General features: G+C 45.8%; 1 protein-coding gene and 1 pseudogene across 1 annotated transcript in view; both read right to left on the bottom strand.

The window, feature by feature from the left end:
- Positions 1–19,966, bottom strand: part of LOC149359399 (glutamate receptor ionotropic, kainate 2-like) — a 228,886-nt gene that overhangs the window by 95,735 nt on the left and 113,185 nt on the right. The gene's annotated exons all lie outside the window — the stretch shown is intronic.
- LOC149359400 (uncharacterized) lies at positions 15,828–16,346 on the bottom strand (annotated as a pseudogene).

Raw genomic sequence — 19,966 nt, 5'->3', positions numbered from 1 at the left:
CGACCACCACCATCTGTGACCGCTCATGGAATGCACTATGCCTATCCGTTAATGCAGTTCATCCTTACAGCTGTTCTCGACGACTTAGGCTAGAATACTTCTTGACTTGCAATATTTTGATTATTATGTCTTTCGTTTTCACTTAGAAGCCACAAATCATAAGCAAAAAGTATTGTGTTAATCGGGTTCTTTAGGGAACTGGAAATAACTTCATGTAGACTTCTGTGACTTAAACTCAGATGTGCGAAGTACACTCATCTATCCCAGAATGGTTGCATTAGAGCTTTTTATTGCGTACGCCATGATTTCTCCGCACAACTAAACGAAGCGACGCGCGACAGGTAAACCGATGTTCATTTGGTATCGTCTATTCATTAAGAAACTGTCTGTTCATTAAAACGAAGTGAATGCTTCTTCCTTAAAGGACAGTTCGCTAGTAGTTTCAAAGAGCTTGAAGCATTTTTGTACTAGCCGTCTATGGGCGACCACGAGGGTAGTAAAAAAGCGGCTATCGTCATTTTTAGTTTCGCCAAATCAGCGAACAGAGCATTATCTCAAACGGACCATAATTCCGCTATGACAAAAGCTGTAAAGCCGGTACGTACAGGCGCGGAAAAAAGTAAACGGAGCACGCAACTGTCTTCGAATATTTTTCACGCATCACCTAATTGAAATTTCCAGCAGCGGTACGCACATGCTGGTAGAGGAGGTTGGTGGGCTTTCTTGTAGACAAACAGCGCTTCTTCATTACCAATGAAGAAAGCGTGATTGCACTTAGAACGCAATGGCGTGCTCAGTTTACTTATGACCGCGCCTGTACACAACAATTTCATACAAAACCAGTTTTCAACCTGAAAGGGTTTATCAGTGCAGTTTTTTATAAATTGTAACATTTCACTATAATAATCAATTATCCGCGCATCACCCGACGGCAGGCTTGCATTTTTTTCTATTAACGCTTTTGCTCTCCACATAAACGTTGCCCGTTGTTTTTCTGTGGTATTCTTAACTACTCCATGCAAACGAGCAAAAAAATATTTTGCTAGGCATGGGAAGAATGGCACATAACCTTTAATATTTTCATCAACGTTCCTTACATTATTCCAATATTTGAAATTTTTTCCCAAGAATGTTGGACACAAGTACCCCGACATAAACTCGCCTATCCGGCCTTGTCGCTTTCGTTTGTATGCTTCTTAGAGCAGCGTAAAATATGCAAACGTACTACATGTTTTATTAAAAATAGGAAACTATAAGTAGCACTCGTGGTGAACACATCAGTGGCGCCCTAGAACAAGGGATGCAGGATAGAGTCAAAGAACGGAGGAGGAGAGAAATGCCTTGTGTCCTATATTTCTCGGAGTTGACAGGCCTCGTTCGAAATATGCAGCGATATCTTCTTTTGAACACTAGTTGCGGCAAATTCTAAGAGAAGGAGCACTCCAGTAGAGGTCTGAGAGTCCGTAGAAGGGCCGACCCACAACATATTACATTACGTTAGGCAACGGTCAGGAATGGAGAGGGGGGGGGGGGGGGGGATGGAAGAGGGAACCTGGGACTTCTGAGAATATTGAGCCACAAAGAAATATTCCCAGCCAGAAATCAAAAGCCAGGATAGCAAGCCCAAACTAAAAGAACTATCTTGGATTCCTCGATAAACTTGGCATTCTTCTGTAGCGAGGTGACATCGTTTGTAAGCGGTCTGCTTCCCTTTGCGCCACCATCGTATGCTGTTGCATTCCGTTCTGCGCGCACCCCTGCGTGACGCAAGTAACGTTTAACAGAGGTCAACGGTCCACTAGCCAAATCAAGACACAGCGATATGCCACTTGGAATGAAAAGGCGTTTACATGAGGCGACGCCATGATGTCGATAAAAGAGCGAAACAAGACTCTCCGAGAACGAAAAACGCGTTGGTACACAGCGTAGCTCCTACTCCAGACCTTGTAGCGTTCCGCCTCAACCGCCTCGGGGCGGCTCGAAGCTTCTGCCCTACCCTCCACCTTGCACCGAGAACGATCCAGTCTCCTCGTTCGAGAAAAGCACTTAGCTCGACGTGAGGGCCGTGGATGTGACACGGGTAGATGTGCTATAGCGTCAGGTGGGAGAAAGCGGGAGCACGCAGAGATGGGGTGGGGGGGAGACTCGGGTCGGCAGTTATAAGGCCGCACTCGAGGACGTGGGTGCGCAGAGAGCAGCAAGGCACTGTGCTGCAAGTTTGACGCTGTTTGCACGGAGGCGTAAGCGCGAGACACTCAGGCGCGAGAATCAGACCAACGAATGCGCATACCTCTGCGAGCACAAACAACTGCACGCGGGCCGGGTCGTTGTAGGCGGCTGCTACGAATACGGTCGGGGTGCGCGCGTGCCAGCCAGATGCGTCACGGAGCTGCGAAAAGAGGCAACGCACGTGTGGAACTCGATGGGGTTCCTTGCTCTCTCTCCTTCTAGTATTCTTTTGTTGCAGTTTGGGAGCGAGACGTTCCGCGTAGCGTGAGCCGTGTTCTTCAACGGTGGACATTCTGCGCTCCTGCCATTGAGCGGTGGCGCCAAAAAAGGCCACCTTCTTTGTCTCTATTGATTTTGCAAAATGTTCCTCCTGTTGAAGCCCACTAGTATTCTCTGTAGAAGGGATGCCGCACTGCTATGGCTCGAACTTGTAGTGTTTCATGACAGACTAAACCATAATTCAACATATCTCCTACATACGGCTTGCCTAAAAGGAGGCATGGGCAAATAAGTTCTCAGCTCACAATGCGCGCCTCGTCATGGAAATAACCGCAAATATGCTTGGATGCATGTTCTGGGTATGGCATCTAGCTTATACTACCTTTTTTTCAGCCATTACCAGTGGTGAGTTTCGCACCATACAATTTTACGGCACTTCATTATCACGCATCAGGAGAACAGGATCACATAAATATTGCAGCTGCCTAGTGCCAAGTGTCGCGCTGAAGCATCAAGGGACATTTAAAGGTAATGACTGCATTCTGAAAGTACTGTAGGAGGTAGGGACGAGCAACCTACTTCTTCAAGCACGGTTTTCATTGTGGGCACGAGGATGGGTGGCTTTAGACATATTCAACATAACAGGAAAGGATATATCTTGAATGAAAACAGCCTATCTTGAGAGAACAACAAAACAGCAGTAAAGCGCTCTTCAGGGAAGAAGTGCTGAAATAATATTCAGCTCCTGACGTCAGCGCAAGCTGACGTTTTTTCCTACTCCTGCCACCCAGTGGTGAAACGGAGGGCTGAGGACTACTTACAAAGCGGTGTATGACTAACACCAGGACGTTAACAATCGACCACGTTAAAGCTCTATTCTCGTTCCAAACGCTTCATGTTGCCACCTTAATTTATTCACCAGCATAGCGGCGGCGCATTTGTTCCGCCTCTGATCGCCGCTTCTTGCGGAAGCTCGTCCAGTACCTCTTCTAATTCCACACCTTCTTTCGAGGGTGTGGCGTTTTCCTCAGTTTTTCATGTTTGGCGTCGACGTCCGCAATCCCATCGCTGTGCACCCGCCAGAAAAAAATACAACTCCAGTCAAACCACCCGAGCATCTCCTGCATAAAAGGCGGATGCTACAGCAACGACTTTAACAATCTTTGACCTTACCATTGAGGCAAGTAAAGCCGGCTAATTCAAGACCTTCAACACCGTCGAGCGTCGAACATTCGCCACGTTAAGGAAACGTATATCGACAACGTCTTTCAAACCAGTGATCTGATTGCAAACATGTGCAGCGTGTAACGACCAATTTCGGTGACCTCGACGCATTTAATCAGCTCTACTATGCCTCCATGTCCTTATGCCAGCTACCGTTGGATCATTCGCGTTACAAAGTAGAAAGCATCCTGGGGTTTGTTTCTCTCTCCTAAGAGCTCCCATTTCTCCCATTCACCTTAATCAGCCTCGCTGTTGCAAGAAAGCCGGTGTGATGGGCGTCAATACGTATAATGGCACGGCGCCTCCTAGCGAGGGAAATCCCGAAATGGGCCGAGAGCCCGGAACGGCAGCGCCGGTCGACCGCCTAATTCGTGTATCCCTCTACCAGCTCCCGAACGAGGCCAAGTTTGCGGTGAAGCGGCAGACAGAAAAGGCGGCACGCAGTGGGAAAAGAGTTCAAACCAGCGCGTAAGGTAAAGCGAGTAGGCGAAGGCCGAGCCAGAGCGGCTTTGAGAAGCGTAACAGGGGCCGACATGCCAAGACGGGGCAGCACCACGCACGGCGCGGCTGGAGAGAGAGCTCTTTCCGCTCAGGGCGCATGGCTGGACGGCCGGCTGGGTCAAGGAATCTCATCAAGGCGCCCACACGCCTACACCGCAGATCGATGGTGCAGGGAAGGGGAAATGGCGCTACGGAGCCGGGAGGAGCTCGAATGCTCTTGAGAGGGGACTGAACAGGAGGAAGCCGGGCTTCCACGGGAGCAGCGAGGGATGGTTGTAGGGAATCTGAGGAATGAGAGGGACGAAACAAGCGCGAGTGAGTTGCATCGTAGGGAAACGAAATGGTGAAATGGGGAAAGTGTGCGAGGCTATGCTAGGGAAAGTCAAAACTGGCAAAATGCATTTAAGTGCAAGGAAGGCCTTCAAGGAAGCAGGAAGAGAAAAAAGGGAGATGTGTAGGGAGCAAGTACTACAAGGGTGCGGCGCAATAGCAGCAGTAAAAGGGAGTTTGGTTCTCAAGCTGAATGTGGCTTGCGAGCGAATAACCTGTTTAGGTTACGGTGGGAATAAAGAACTGTGAAAACGCAAGAAGGAGACAGAAAGGACCTGCGTGACTATTTGTATGGAAATCTGTGCTAGAACCGACGAGGCTGAATTTACGAAACGTTCCTTACACGCAATATATCACGATCGCTGTGCATTTTTTTTTTTTTTGTAAAGATACCAGGTCTTGCCCGAAAACCTCTATTTCTTCCACCATTTGTAGCCGGCTAGAAAAAGACAGCCTTCGCATATTACTGGCTACCTTCACAGAATAGAGGTGTCTAACATATGAAACAAATATTTAGATCTTCTCGAGCTCGCATGCATCGCTCGTTTATCATTAAACGTTCATACAAGTCGTATGCAAAAAGTTGCTGAAGCAAAGGGCGATGATCGCTATTATTGTATTTTCTGCACGCTGAAAGAAAACAACTGAACCGAAATACTGAGAAACCGTATTCTCTGCGTGTAATAATAACGGAGCAAATTCAGTGCGCAATCGACCGTGCAGATTTGAAGACTAGACCTGGAAGAAACTGTTCGCTGACTGAAAGCCTTCTTGAGCGTGTGGAGGCTAACTGATGAAGGGCAGTGATATAGCCTCATGGTTTCATCACAGGAGAGATAAATATGCAGCGCAAAAAATGCACGGACTACACAAGATAGACAAACACAACGGCTGACAACACAGTCAGCGCTTGTGTTTGTATTTCTTCTGTGGTCTGCACATTTCTTGCGCTGTATATCTTCCTCTTCTGTAAGGAGGCTGTCGTGCGACAGCGCCACCACATGTAATTTCACCACCTCGTAGAGAATATTTTTCCTGAAATTTTTCTCCATCTAATTTTGACAATGTCGGACGAACGACCAGAAGAAAAAAGGTGTAAACTCCTTTCTCTCGTCTGTACTGTGCCTAAAAACCACGATTCTTTACTGCAGAATTGTGAAACAAAAGCTTAACAATTTTGAGCTTTGCCGCTGTGGACACACTCAGCGGTCTATGTACTGCAATCAAATTGGCTCCTCAGATATGAGATAAAAGGTACATCTAGTGAACACAAAGCTAGCAGACAGGTCCTTCAAATACATACACACATACACGTTTTATTCTTTCAAAAACTGGAATGCTCCCCTAGGCTCAAAGCTGAAGGCTTGACCAGACCCAGGAGATGCTATACGTGACAGTAGTGCACAGCACACACAGTAATCCTGCTGTTAGAATATAGAGAGGCTACACAGCAACGATGGACTATAAAATCTGGAACATACAGGAACCGGTTAAGAATTGTAGATGGCATGCGTTTCACTGAAACATGCCTGTTTCTAGAGCGTTGACTTCAATGCGTTCGGAGAACAGCCTCCACAGCCCGAAGTCGACGGCTTTCGAGGACAGTTAGTTTTTCGCCTCGACATGATAGACTAGTATACCGACACAGTCACATAGAAGTGTACGACGGCAGTGCGAACATTGAAGCTGGAAAACTGGTTTTGAGGAAAGAAAATCTCAATTCTCGGTGGACACCTCAAAAGCACCATGAGGGAAGGGATGAGAACGAAGTGAAGTATGAGAGGAAGAAGTGCCGTAGTGAACGACTCCAGCATAATTCTGACCACCTGGAGATCTTTAACGGGCACTGGCATCGCAATACATGAGGGTACCTCTTGGAATCGCTGAGGATGATGCTCGCTTGGGTATGCGCTAGGGCGAGGGCTATAGCCGCCTCTTCTGCCGTTTCAGAGGATTTTGTTTTGATTGTTGCCGAGACGATGTGGTCACCATTCTCGTTCACAGCCACAATTGCAAAGGCATTGGTATGTTTGTATTCTGCCGCATCTACATAAAGTGCTCCAGCGCACTGTCCGTATTTATTATGTAAGGCTTTGGCTCGTGCTTGTCTTCTACCCTCGTGGTGTATAGGGTGTATGTTTTTGGGGAGTGGTTTGGTTAGTAGGGCCGTCCTATAGTCGCGGGGTAAGTCTACTTTATCATCTTTATTCGTAGGTTGAAAGTTAATTCCAAGCCTGGTAAGAATACTCCTGCCAGTTCTGGAATTGGCTAATCTCGCTGTTTGAGCCATTAAATGGGCTTCTTTCAGTTCACTCTAGGTGTTATGTACTCTTAACTTCATAAGCCTTTCGGTTGAGACATTTAGTGGGAGTCCTAACGCAGCCTTATAGGCCTTCCGTATCATGTTATCCAATTTGTCCTTTTCTGCTTTCTCAAATTTGAGATAGGGGGTGGCATAGAGTATCCTGCTTAGCGCAAAGGCCTGCACTAGTCGGGATAAATCTCTTTCCCTCACCTCTTGTCTACGATTAGCTATGCGGCGGATTAATCGCGCCGTCGCTTCTACCGTGCGTTTTAGCTTAGTGCGTGTGTCAGTATTCTTTCCATTTGTTTGTAAATACAACCCCAGTATTCTCATGGTTTGTACCTCTTTGACAGATCGTCCATTAACATAGACGTTTATTTGCGGGGGGGGGGGGGGGGGGGGGGGGGGGGAGTCGTAGTACGCCTACCTCTTTGTTTACGACGGATCACGAAGAGTTCAGACTTTTGCTCAGAACAAGTGAGGCCGGATTCCCATGCGCATGCCTCAATGATGTCCACTGCTTCTTGGAGTGTGTGATGTAGGTCTGGTATTTGTGCCAATTTGGGGGCAATTTTGATGGGTATCAATAATTTCGCAAAAAGGCGAATTACAAACACCTTCTTTAAAATGGTTTGGTTTGGTTTGGTTTGGTTTATGGGGTTTAACGTCCCAAAGCGACTAAGGCTATGAGAGACGCCGTAGTGGAGGGCTCCGGAAATTTCGACAACCTGGGGTTCTTTAACGTGCACTGACATCGCACAGTACACGGGCCTCTAGAATTTCTCCTCCAAAGAAATTCTAGCCGCCGCGGCCGGGATCGAACCCGCGTCTTTTGGGTCAGCAGCCGAGCACCATAACCGCTGAGCCACCGCGGCGGCCTTCTTATTTATAATCCTTAACGCAACCAAATTTTCACCAAATTATTCCGAATTGATATGGGTCCCAGTTCATTCGGGGAATCCGGGGAACAAGGCAGCCCACAATAAAGCCCCAGGTTTCGTCGACCGGGCAGTGGATGAGTCTGGCTCCCTGAATTTCACGAAGGACTCTATGATCACATATCATGATCTCACCAATCATTTTAAACTAGACAGGAGAATTTTTCACCGTCCAGACAAAAGCCTGACTAAAGAACAAAAGGTTACGTGGCGTCGTCTACAGACGAGATCGATACGCACCCCATCACTCCTCGCGCACATTTATCCAGATCTTTACAACCCAAACTGTAAACACTGCGGCCAACGAGCCACCTACGATCACATCCTGTGGGACTGCAAAATAGAGCCACCTCCGGGTGATCTAGTTATCGCTCCTTCTCTCGAGCGGTGGGAGACCGTGCTGGCTAGCTCTAACCCCAGAACGCAAGTTTTGGCGATGGAGTGGGCTGACAAAGTTGTCGAGGGCTTCGTACTATTGACCTCTTAACGCGACCTCTTACCAAGCTCTTTCCGGCGAATAAAATGTTGGCTGTGGCTAGAGTTCCGTCCAGACGGAACTACATGTAGCGATGGGGTTCCGTCCAGACGGAACTGTATCTGACACCATACAGTTCCGTCCAGCATTATCTGCCACAAGAGTTATGTAAAGACGGAATTAAAGCTGGCGATAGGGATTGGGAAACCAGTTTGCTTCCAGACTTTTGCATGTTTATTTTAAAAATTGCAAACCTGTTCCGCCTAATGTGTGACAGGATATTCTGCTGCATCATTTTATTTTCCAAGCAGACAGTGAGAAATAAAACGAGTTTTGGCTTTGGTTTGTTGGTGCGTTTGCATAACGCTTGTTGACCGTTTGTGTACGTCTTAGTCTTTTTCGCGCTACGTCATCTTGCAGCACAAACAGCGACACGGCTTCACATCACTTCGCGAAGAGTTTCTGCACTCTGCTTCTAACAGTGTCATTTTCCCGATCCTGCATGCGTGCACGGAAGTTATACCTTCGAGGATGTAACTGAACGCAGCACGCGGACAGATATTTTGGTGCCGTATACATGCGTAGAGAGAACATCTGGGTACAGCTTTGTCAACTGGTTACTACAGAGGCAAAGAAATGCTTTGTGTGGGTAGAAATCACTCATTTTGTATAGTATGGACAGTACGGACAATAGACAGTTTTAGTTTTACGTACGTAGAACCTTCACGCACGTAAACGTGAGCAGTCTACGTAGCGTGCGCTCGTGTAGCTTCGTACAGTTTTAGCTACGCGTACAGGACGCAAACTGTGTAGATCTGCCATAGAGCCTAAAAAATGCGCTAGCATCTTGTGCCGCGCCATCTAGTACAGATAAAGAAAACTAATTTTGTTTAGTCCAGCTGCTTGGAGCGGAACCAGGCCAAGCGACAGTGCGGACGCTAAATACTTTGCCCCTTTCCTCTGAGAAACGTTGAGCGATTTCAGTCCACCGAACTGTATGTTGCATGTTATCTTCAAAGGGATTGCATTCCTTTACGTCCCGCGGCATATTTAAATCATTGCTTTTCGAGACGCGAAGGCGCGCTGGTGTCCCACTCATGTTGACGACGTGTGCGTATTGATTGTAAAACATTTTAATCGCCGGGAAGAGCTTGGCAAGAGGCCGCGTTAAGTGGTCGAGAGTACATAGCCCTCGACGACTTAGTCAGCCCACTCCACCGCCAAAACTTGCGTTCTGGGGTCAGAGCTAGCCAGCACGGTCTCCCACCGCTCGAGAGAAGGAGCTGTAACTAGATCACCCGGAGGTGGCTCTATTTTGCAGTCCCACAGGATGTGATCGTAGGTAGCACGTTGGCCACAGTGTTTGCAGTTTGGGTTGTAAAGATCTGGATAAATGTGCGCGAGGAGTGATGGGGTGCGTATCGATCTCGTCTGTAGACGACGCCACGTAACCTCTTGTTCTTAGTAAGCCTTTTGTCTGGAGGGGGGAAAATTCTCCTCTCTAATTTAAAATGATTGGTGAGATCATAATATGTGATCATTGAGTCCTTCGTGAAATTCAGGGAGCCAGACTCATCCACTGCCCGGTCGACGAAACCTCGGGCTTTATTGTGGGCTGCCTCGTTCCCCGGATTCCCCGAATGGGCTGGGACCCATATCAATTCGGAATAATTTGGTGAGAATTTGGTTGCGTTACGGATTCTAAGGGAGGTGTTTGTAGTTCGCCCTTTAGCGAAATTATTGATACCCATTTTGGAATCGCTGAGGATGATGCTCCCTTGGGCATGTGCTAGGGCGAGGGCTATAGCCGCCTCTTCTGCCGTTTCAGAGGATTTCGTTTTGATTGTCGCCGAGACGATGTGGTCACCATTCTCGTTCACAACCACAATTGCAAAGGCATTGGTATTTTTGTATTCTGCCGCATCTACATAAAGTGTTGCAGCGCACTGTCTGTATTTCTTATGTAAGGCTTTGGCTCGTGCTTGTCTTCTACCCTCATGGTGTAAGGGGTGCATGTTTTTGGGGAGTGGTTTGATTAGTAGGACCGTCCTATAGTCGCGGGGTAAGTCTACTTTAGCATCGTTATTCGTAGGTTGAAAGTTAAATCCGAGCCTGGTAAGAATATTCCTGCCAGTTCTGGAATTGGCTAATCGCGCTGTTTGAGCCATTAAATGGGCTTCTTTCAGTTCATTGTAGGTGTTACGTATTCCTAACCTCATAAGCCTTTCGGTTGAGGCATTTAGTGGGAGTCCTAACGCAGTCTTATAGGCCTGCCGTACCATGCTATCTAATTTGTCCTTTTCTGCTTTCGAAAATTTGAGATAAGGGGTGGCATAGAGTATCCTGCTTAGCGCAAAGGCCTGCACTAGGCGGCATAAATCTCTTTCCCTCACCCCTTGTCTGCGGTTAGCTATGCGGCGGATTAATCGCGCCGTCGCTTCTACCGTGCGTTTTAGCTTAGTGAGTGTGTCAGTATTCTTTCCATTTGTTTGTAAATACAACCCCAGTATTCTCATGGTCTGTACCTCTTTGACAGATCGTCCATTAACATAGACGTTTATTTGCGGGGGGGATGTCGTGGTACGCCTACCTCTTTGTTTACGACGGATCACGAAGAGTTCAGATTTTTGCTCAGAACAAGTGAGGCCGGATTCCCATGCGCATGCCTCAATGATGTCCACTGCTGCTTGGAGTGTGTCTTCTATGTAGCCTTCGCATCCTTTGGTTACCCAAAGTGTGATGTCATCTGCATAGAACGTGTGATGTAGGTCTGGTATTTGTGCCAGTTTGGGGGGAATTTTGATGAGGGAGAGGTTAAAAAGGGAAGGGGACAGGACGGAGCCCTGTGGCGTTCCTTTACTTCCTAGTGTGATTGGGGCAGACTCTATTGTTCCGACCGTTATCACTGCTGTTCTGTTAGTGAGGAAGAATCGGATGTAGTTGTACGTCCTTTCTCCGGGGTACGTGTGCGTATGGAGTCAAAACGTGCACCGTTTTGTTTTTCCCGCTGACTGTGCCGAGGGTCTCGCGATATCCGCGAGGTTTTGAGCTTCGCGCGCTCTCGCGAGACCGTCGGCACACTCGTTGCTATGACGACCACAGACGCTTCTCCGTCAGGCTTAGGAGCTGCTGAAACGGATTTCTATGTGGAAAACAAAAGCTAGTTCTGACCTAAAACTTCATGCGAGAGCAAGAATGGACCAACTGAAGGCAAATACAGCAGTTTACAGCACGATACCACGTCGAGGGATTAGCGACGAAGCTGTTATCGTTGCGAAGCGGGCCGGCAGGGCGCCGCCATCTTGCCAACGCCACGGACGCAAGCAACGTGAAGACCGCCACGCAAAGATCCGAATCTCACGTACTTACGTCCGTGCGACCCACGCAGACACTTCACGTTCTTCGCATGCGCACTGGTGACCCGTAAGCGCTCTACTTACGTGAAGCTTCTACGTACGTGAAACTAAAAATTTCTATTATATGGACGGAACTCTAGCTGCAGTAAATATTCCGTCTGGACGGAACTGCTGCAGCAGCAAATGTTCCGTCTGGACGGAACGCTAGACACTCCGTAAAATGTTTTACAATCCAATACGGGTACCTTTTCCGTTTTGCATTCATCGAAGCGCGCCCGCCGCGCAAAGATTCAACTTTCCAACTTCGTGAACTAAGCTATTCTAATGACCTTGATGTATTTCTTCGCTCGCATTTTTCCAACTTGAACACAAAAAAATAAATCATTCATTCTCATGTGCCCAGCACAGCTGCACCAACTAGTCAGCAGCACATTCTTAATGATGCAAGAAAATTGTGCATTCAAGCCATTTCATTGCCAAAAAAAAAAATGTCTGATTAAGCGGTCGGGCTGCCGCCGTTAGGCTAGAATAACCGTTTCTGTCTATGTTAATATGTTCATTCCCCAGGGGTATGCCATGTATCAACAGTGTTGTATATATCTGTCTGTTTGTTCAAATAAACTTCTCTTTTTGTCTGCTTCAGCTATGTTTCATGCAGTCAATCCAGAAAGAAAGCGTTACAGAGATCTAAACTGAGCATCTGGTTTGGCTGTTGGGTGTTTGCTTCAGATGAGTAAAGTGTCTGCTGGCTAGGATACTTCATTCTAGCGCCTCTGCAGCTACACAGTGACGCCGATGCTCAGTTTGACCCTTAACATCTGGATATTGCCTTTCTCGAAGCTTCTCGCCTACTTCGTCCTTATCACCCTCCTTTTATTATCGATCGCCTATGGTGACATCAGGACCCTACTGATTACATTGGCAGTTATCTCAGACGATGTCCGTTAAAGAGCTTCTCACTGTCAAAAGCAGGAGATCCTGGACACTCTACTTTATTATTGTTCGCTATGTAGTTCTATGCGAAAGCGTGCATTGGTTTTACGCGTCGTCACTAATACCTATAATCCAAGTGCAGATTCTTCCAGGGCGGCAAACAGCTTTTTACAGTGCAATTATTTTACGGTTTGTCCAGAGTCTTTAGCTCGTGCCGTATGCACGTTTGGAGTATATCAACGCTAGGAACGTGGCAGGCGAGCGCCCGTATTAAAGGTCCTTGCACGAAAACACTACCCTGTCATTGCAATCCAGCGCGCTCATCGCCACCGATGCCTGCGAAGTTCTAGGACTTTCATCGCTCTCCCGATGATACTTTTGCGAGATATCGTTGCTTCCCTCCGAATTTAATGGGGTACTATTTTTGAATTCATTACGGTACAGCTAATGCAATACTGCTAACTTCAAGGCCCCAGCAAACAAGTATTTTTGAGGCATCTGTAATAGACAGCTTGCATCTTACGATTTCTTGGAGTCAGTAACCAGCTAAGATATTTACCAAGCTGTTATTTAATGCCATGCATTTGACGGCGTCATTTATGCATGCTTAGACATACAGCCACTGGGCGTGGTAATTTGTATATTTTCAATTACTCATAGAAAAAATTATTTACAGTGATATTGTTTGCCTTTCGTTTTATTGATTATGCTCGGCCTGACATGGGCTATTTGCGATGTATAATTTCTTTTTGCTCATCTGCAGCAGCTTGAATCTGAAGCGCGTTGTGACATAGATCCGCCACAAATCAATGGCTATGGGTCCATTAACTGCATTCTATTCATGACGTGCAAGGCACAAACAATAATGGACAAAAAGATGGCAGGCAACAACTAATCAGGTTACAGTTTCTTGCCAAATGACATCACTCCGAAGTACTTCGACATGCCAAAGTTGGGAGGAACTGTATAAAGGACTGATGAACAGGAATTATAAAAAACTCCCCAATGCAAGAGATGAGAGATCAAGAAACGAGAGCAGCGGTTTGCCATGCGGAGTATCCTTACTACGACTCTGTTTGTTATGATATGACTGCACAGGCTGGAAGAAATTAAAGGAAGCAGTAGAGTGCTCGAACGTTCAGATGGGAAAGCTTTTTCCAGGAGATATACATGAAACGCGAAGTTTATGCTCCCTATTATAGTGCCTGAGCTCATTATCACTGTTTCTTTTAGGGATATCATCGCAAAAGCTATATATTTGCGTCGCGGTTGCTACCACCACGAGACAGCAGCCGGTGGCCATCGCATTGCTTAGTGCCTGTTTCGCATCAGGGAAGTTGAAGTGCATCCTTTGCTAAGGGCCAGACACAGCGGTTGCGATATCACCCCAACGTGTTGAGCGGCTCGTAACGCGTGAATGACAAAATTTTTGCACGCGACAACTACACACACAATAATCCACAAGGCGCCATCAATTCTTGGTATCCAGTAGTAATAACCCAGCCGCCGCTGACCCTGATCATGGCCGCTTCCAATGTCCAGCAAGCGTGACTGCAAAAGACGCGATCCCGCGAGCCACTGGTATTTGGCAACATTTGTTCAGGCGCGTATATCGCGCTGCACCACACTTTTGCTACCTTTAGGCTTCTCTTACTGGCAATCATCTTCGTTCCTATTTCACGCAAGCTTAGAGCAAAGCGAGACCCTCGACGCATTCTCGCCAGTTGCTGCTTTTTTTTCTCCACCCTTCTCTTTCTCTACACAGAGTGCGAAGCTCTTCGGCTGGAATGAGAACCGCGGACCTCCGACTCAGTGATTTTGCCACCGAGAATGAAAGGATTGCAGCGCATGCCACCTCGTGGGTCCGGCTGCGGCGGCCGATACTAAGGTGATGAAACACTGAGTTGCGAACGTCCGCTGCATTTCGTCGATGTCCGTCGGCGTAGCCCGAGACGCTTTGCCGCTGTCGCCGTCTGTCTGTGCCGTACACGCCCCTGCCCCCTTTACACCCCGTCCTCCCTCACCCTGGAAACAACGCAAAACCAATGTTGCCTCCGTCGATGCTGAGTGTGAGTTTCGGTATGTTTCTTCGTTTATTGTTTTGTTTTCTAGCTGAAGCCTTGGTTTTTGACGGGATGTAGAGTAGGCGACATATTCTCGATCACAATCCTCATTTTTCATTCTCCCTTGGACTCTCAATGGTGACTTCTTGCCGTTCTTACTTTACCGGCAGTGAGTTTTTTGTGGTTTTATTCCCAAAAAAAAAAAACAGAATGAAACCAGGATACCTCACGAAAGACGGCAATGAATGGCGGTCGTGTTATACGTACCATTACATTTCTCACTCTACTGTTTGGTAAGCGATACAATTAAACACCCTTGCAAAAAAGTAGCAGTGAAGGAGAAACTGTTATAAGTGAATGTTCATTTTGTAGCTTTGAATTACTCGTTTTTCAACAGCGGAGTACAGCATTTCTGGAAAAATACAATTGTATCCATTCATATAATTATGTACTACAACTCAAAACAGGAAGACAAAAAAATGCATTCCTAATTAGGACAAAAGCGGCAGACTTCTTTAACACAGTTGAGTAATAACTGCCGCAAATGTAATTTCAATAGGCAAAGTTGGTTTAAACCAACCTGCCCGAAAAACCATCTCTTGCATCTTTAATTTATACCAGACATACAGGAAGTCTTGTTATAATTTGGCCGCAATTTCCTGCTTAAGTTTAATGGGCCAAAAGAAACTTCTGTCTGAAGTGTGAGACGCCAAATTCGAGTAATGAAGCTAGCTGAGTGACCACAAATACGCCATTCTGTATTATTTTCATTCATTATTGAAAAAGAAACAATAAACATACATATCGTTACGGCTATTTTAACTGCCGTTTTTTAAGCGGTGTCCGAGATTCGACAAAAAACTTCTATATTTCTTACTGTTCCTCACCTGGTTAAGTAACTTCTGCCAGTTTTAAAGCCAAGTTTTCTATAAAAGTCGGCTGTACATTTCATTGAAATAAAAATAGGAACTATATAATATAAACAATGTATTAGGTCCAGGGCCTCTATGTGAAACTAGACTGATCCAGTAGCGCTGGACAGTTTAGGCGGTGTGTCTAATGCGATTTTTTCCACCATTTCTTCTTTAGATGTATCTCACGCTTCTGAATGCAGCCCACTGTTCCCATCTGTGGATGATTAGCATCCATGCTGCCATTATTTTGAGTATTATTTAAAAAATGGGAGGAGACCCTTAAGCCCCACGTATTGACATGATATGACAGGATAGCGGTATGACACGATAGCGCATTGGGTTAATTGTCTTTGTCTTTCTTTGCTTTCATTGCCATTCCAAGGAGTACTTTATTTGCTGGACACAAATGCTCATTCACAGAAATTGACGTGTCGCCCTCAAACCCCAGATGAGAAACGTTCAGTCTCTACTTCTTTGCAGCTTTCAGAAATGTACCCCGAACTTTATGGGAAAGAAATTCCACAAATATATTCTGTTCACCTTTCTCCTTTGTGGGCGCACGGTGAATGACATCGATGTCACACTCACCGACCTCAGAGTTCAAGCAATCCAGCATTGTTTTCAAGGTGGAGACTAGGTTCTCATCAGCAACCACAACGACACCCTTTATTTCCAAGTTACTTCTGCGACTGTATTGTTGAACTTCAGTTAGCTCCTTCATTACTTTCTTTAATTCTGATGTCAGATGGTTGTTGGTATTCTTAAGTTCTGCATTTTCTGTTTTAGTGGTGGCAAGTTCCTTCCTCATCCCCAGCATTTCCAATCTGAAGACTTCGAACTTTTCATTGATCAAGCTCATAGATTCTCTGAGAGGTTGTAACTCGGCTTCAATCACTGTTGAAATATATGCAATATATGCAGAAGGTCAATCTCTACTTTGCATTCATAGATCCCTGGGAGTCCTCATACCCCTCCTGGCACAGTGGCGCAGCCGTTAAAGGGGCTGCGAACCACTGCCTGGGGGAATACCGGCTATACTTCAGGCGGGTTATTTATGTCACACAGATGCTGACTTAAAAATAATTACAGGAATCGATGCACAGGAACGGGAGTTATTCAGTGAAGAAATTTCAAAATACAAGCAAACAAAACGCTGCCCTCAACTCGATTTTGGCGGGGCTTCCCACTCCTATTTCGCTCTCCCAATGACGGCACGTGGCGCAACCAATCAAAACAGCCAGCCAGAGCACGTCGCGGAAGTTTGTACTCCATGGTTGCCTGCTCTCTGTAACTCGTTCTTGCTGAGACTGGCAGCGTTGCTTCCATGCCAGAGCGCCCCTGGTGGTGTATTTTTATTTTACTTGCTTTGCAGGGCTTTTATCTAAGACAAACAAGTTGTTTTTGTTGATCTAATATAAAACGCAGACAGGTGACAAAATGTGTCTCTATTTATTCACACAATTTGCAGTATATTTACTGTTTTTCCGATCATCAAGGTCGCGCCAGGTGATGTGATATCCGCTGCAAAAAACCCGCCACTGTGTGGCGACACCATCAGAGCCATGAAGTTGTTTTTGGGAGGACATTAAAATATTAAAAAAACGGAATATACGCGGTATTACCGACGCTAATAGCACCATTATAACTCACTGTATGCAATCAACAGGCAAAACAGTTAACTAAGATTGTGTTTCTGGGCCCCTTTAAGTGATCCACCACTGCCCTGCGATGGCAGGTGCTGCTAGCGCTGGGCTTTTTGCGACCCAGGTTGCTCTTCCCGTGTGACCAATCATTAATTTAACTGCCACCTGCCACTGTGGGCAGTTTCACGTGAGGTCACGTGACTGCAAGGTCACGTGACCAAGGTGGCCCACATGCCTGCTGGGTGGCCATCCGGGCATCACCTGCCAGAGTCAAGCTCGTGGTTTTTTGCTCAAAACGGCGAAACCGACAACGCCGACCCTTTAACTTCAGAGCGATAACTTTCAGAGAGAAATACTGAGTCCCATTTTCAGTAGCGTAAAAGTTCTGCTAGCTTTTTTTCTGAAGATTAAGGGTTACGATCACGTTGAAAACGACTTGGTGCGGCCGGCTTGCATTCCTGTTGCTTCTCCTCTTATCCACTTATATATTAGAAAGGAAGTGGTTAAAGATACAACCTTGTGCACGTAATATATATGTTTACTAGCTCGTGCGAAACAATTTATTGTACATATTGCGATACTAAGCACATGTCGCTTCATTTAACCACTCTAGCCATAAAATAATCTTTCTGCTCATTGCTCTTTTCTGATGTTAACACAAGACTGACCTGGACAAGCACCTCACTGAGACTGTCATATGTTGTTGTTTTTTTTTTGTGTGTGGATGGAAGAACAAGGACAGAGCAGCAACACAGAGACAAGCGCTGACTCGAATGTACTCTTCATTGAGAAAACCTAAGATTTATACATAACACTCATATGAGCTTATAGATCGTAGAGCAGAATTTCAAGGAGACTTCTTGTGCATTCTCGGCCGCTCGCTAAGCCCTCGTAAAATATAAACCATCGCCCGACTTCTTTATTCTGCGGACCCCTTTGAGATTTCGACTTATCAGAAACAAAATCTTCACTTGAGTCAGCAATAAAGACTTCTGGCTTAGAGAATACGGTTCTTTTTTCGCATAACTATGCTTCCGTCAGTCCCCTTGCTGCTTTATCTTGGTGGCGAAACAAAATTTTTGCGGGGTAGCTCAAGATCAGCACTTTTTTTTTCCTTTTTCTGAAAATGCGCTAGCGACCTTCCTATTCAGAATAGCTTGACTTGGAGAATAACTTCAGGTTTCGCAAAGGCGTATGCTGTTGCATCAACCTGTTTGTCCTATGTATACTTTCTTTTATGACAATAGCAACTCGAACTACACAGGAGGCACATTCTACAAACACCGGCCTGTGTGACAGTTGCCATTCAAGCGGGTTAGATATTTCCACCATCTCATGGCGGCTCCTTATAAAAGAGAAGCCGGTCAAGTTGAGAGGCGTCTACCTCTAAACGTGCAGCAACCTTTTTGAAATTGTCCGCTATTCTCTGCTCTTATCTTTCATTTCGTTTTTGGAATCAACACATCATCCGAAATACATTGCTGACAGCAAATTTTCAAGGCCTATGACAATACGAGAATTTCTGTTGTTTAAAATTTTGGACTGCACAGATAAAAACTTCAAAGCGAGTTTCTGCAACCTTGCTGGATACATCCATCCCACGCAATCATTCTTGATGAATATCTTTAAAAAACTGGGCTGTACCATCCCATGGCATTTCAGACGTGGTGAACAATTTGGCGCATTCCCAAAAATTTGAAGATGTGAGCTATTCTATCGGTGTTTTGTACGAACAGTAAAAAGTTAACAACATATATGTATCGTGAATCCAGCGATTAATTAGAAGAGATCTGTCGACTGAAAAAGGCAATTCTTAGTGCAGGCTCCACTATGGATCATATGCAAATGCTCAATTTTTAAAAAAAAATAAAGATCTCTTCGCCACTTTACGTATGTAGATCGTAAATAAAAGAATAGAGGTTGAAGAAAACCACGAGAAAATACTCCGCACTCACTTTTAACTCTTAGTCAACACTTTTTAAAAACGAAATCGAAAATTCTTTCTCCCCTTGACTGCCAAGAGCCACATTGGTTAAGGATTTCGGAATGCGCCTGTGCAGTAATTCATAGGTCCCATTGCAATGCTAGACAGTATACGTAGGCGAGAACATTCTCCAAGTAAAGCTGTCTATGAAAGGTTATAATCAGGTTTCCAAAAAAAGAAAATTGAAAATTGCTTGCCATTAGTTGCCCGCAGAAATATATTGCTTTGCCGCCGAGAAAAAGGCAACAAGGGCACTCACAGACCATATTTAGTTCTGAAAAGGCGACCGCAATATTAAGTGCTCGCTTATAGTGCTCGTTCGTAAAGACGATTCATTGTTAATAATTCCTGACTTAACAAAGGGATAGGAGAGAAAAAAGAAGGGGGGCGGGGGCACTTTTGTTTTAATTCGGGCTTCACAGCGTGCCTAATGAGAGAGCTTAAGTAGACCCCTTTGAAAGTGTTTTTACGCATATGCTGTATGCTTTGGAAGCTCTTATCCTTATGTTGAGCATAAATTTTCTTTTTGCTCACTCAACCACAGTCGCCAATCACCGCTGCTCTTTGCGTGGCTTTTTATTTCATTTGTCTCAATTTCGCGCTGTTCCATCCACAAGGAACTGCTGCGAACTTGCCTAGGTTTCCGCCCATCTTAAACATATATTCTTAAGGGTGTAGCTTTTTAATGGAGGGATTTCGAATATGAAGTACACAGTAATAATGCCAGTTCTGTTTAGCTCTAAGAACCGATCACGGTGCGTATTCAGGACAGTCTACTGTGAACTCAAAGCATCAGCACATAAAGATAATTGCTTTTCTGTACACTGAGTTGAGAGCACAGGCAAGCAGACG

Source organism: Amblyomma mixtum, chromosome 2 (assembly GCF_055824585.1).
Source record: "Amblyomma mixtum isolate Tamu chromosome 2, ASM5582458v1, whole genome shotgun sequence".
NCBI lineage: Eukaryota > Metazoa > Arthropoda > Arachnida > Ixodida > Ixodidae > Amblyomma > Amblyomma mixtum.
This window is presented reverse-complemented; position numbering and strand designations above follow the sequence as displayed.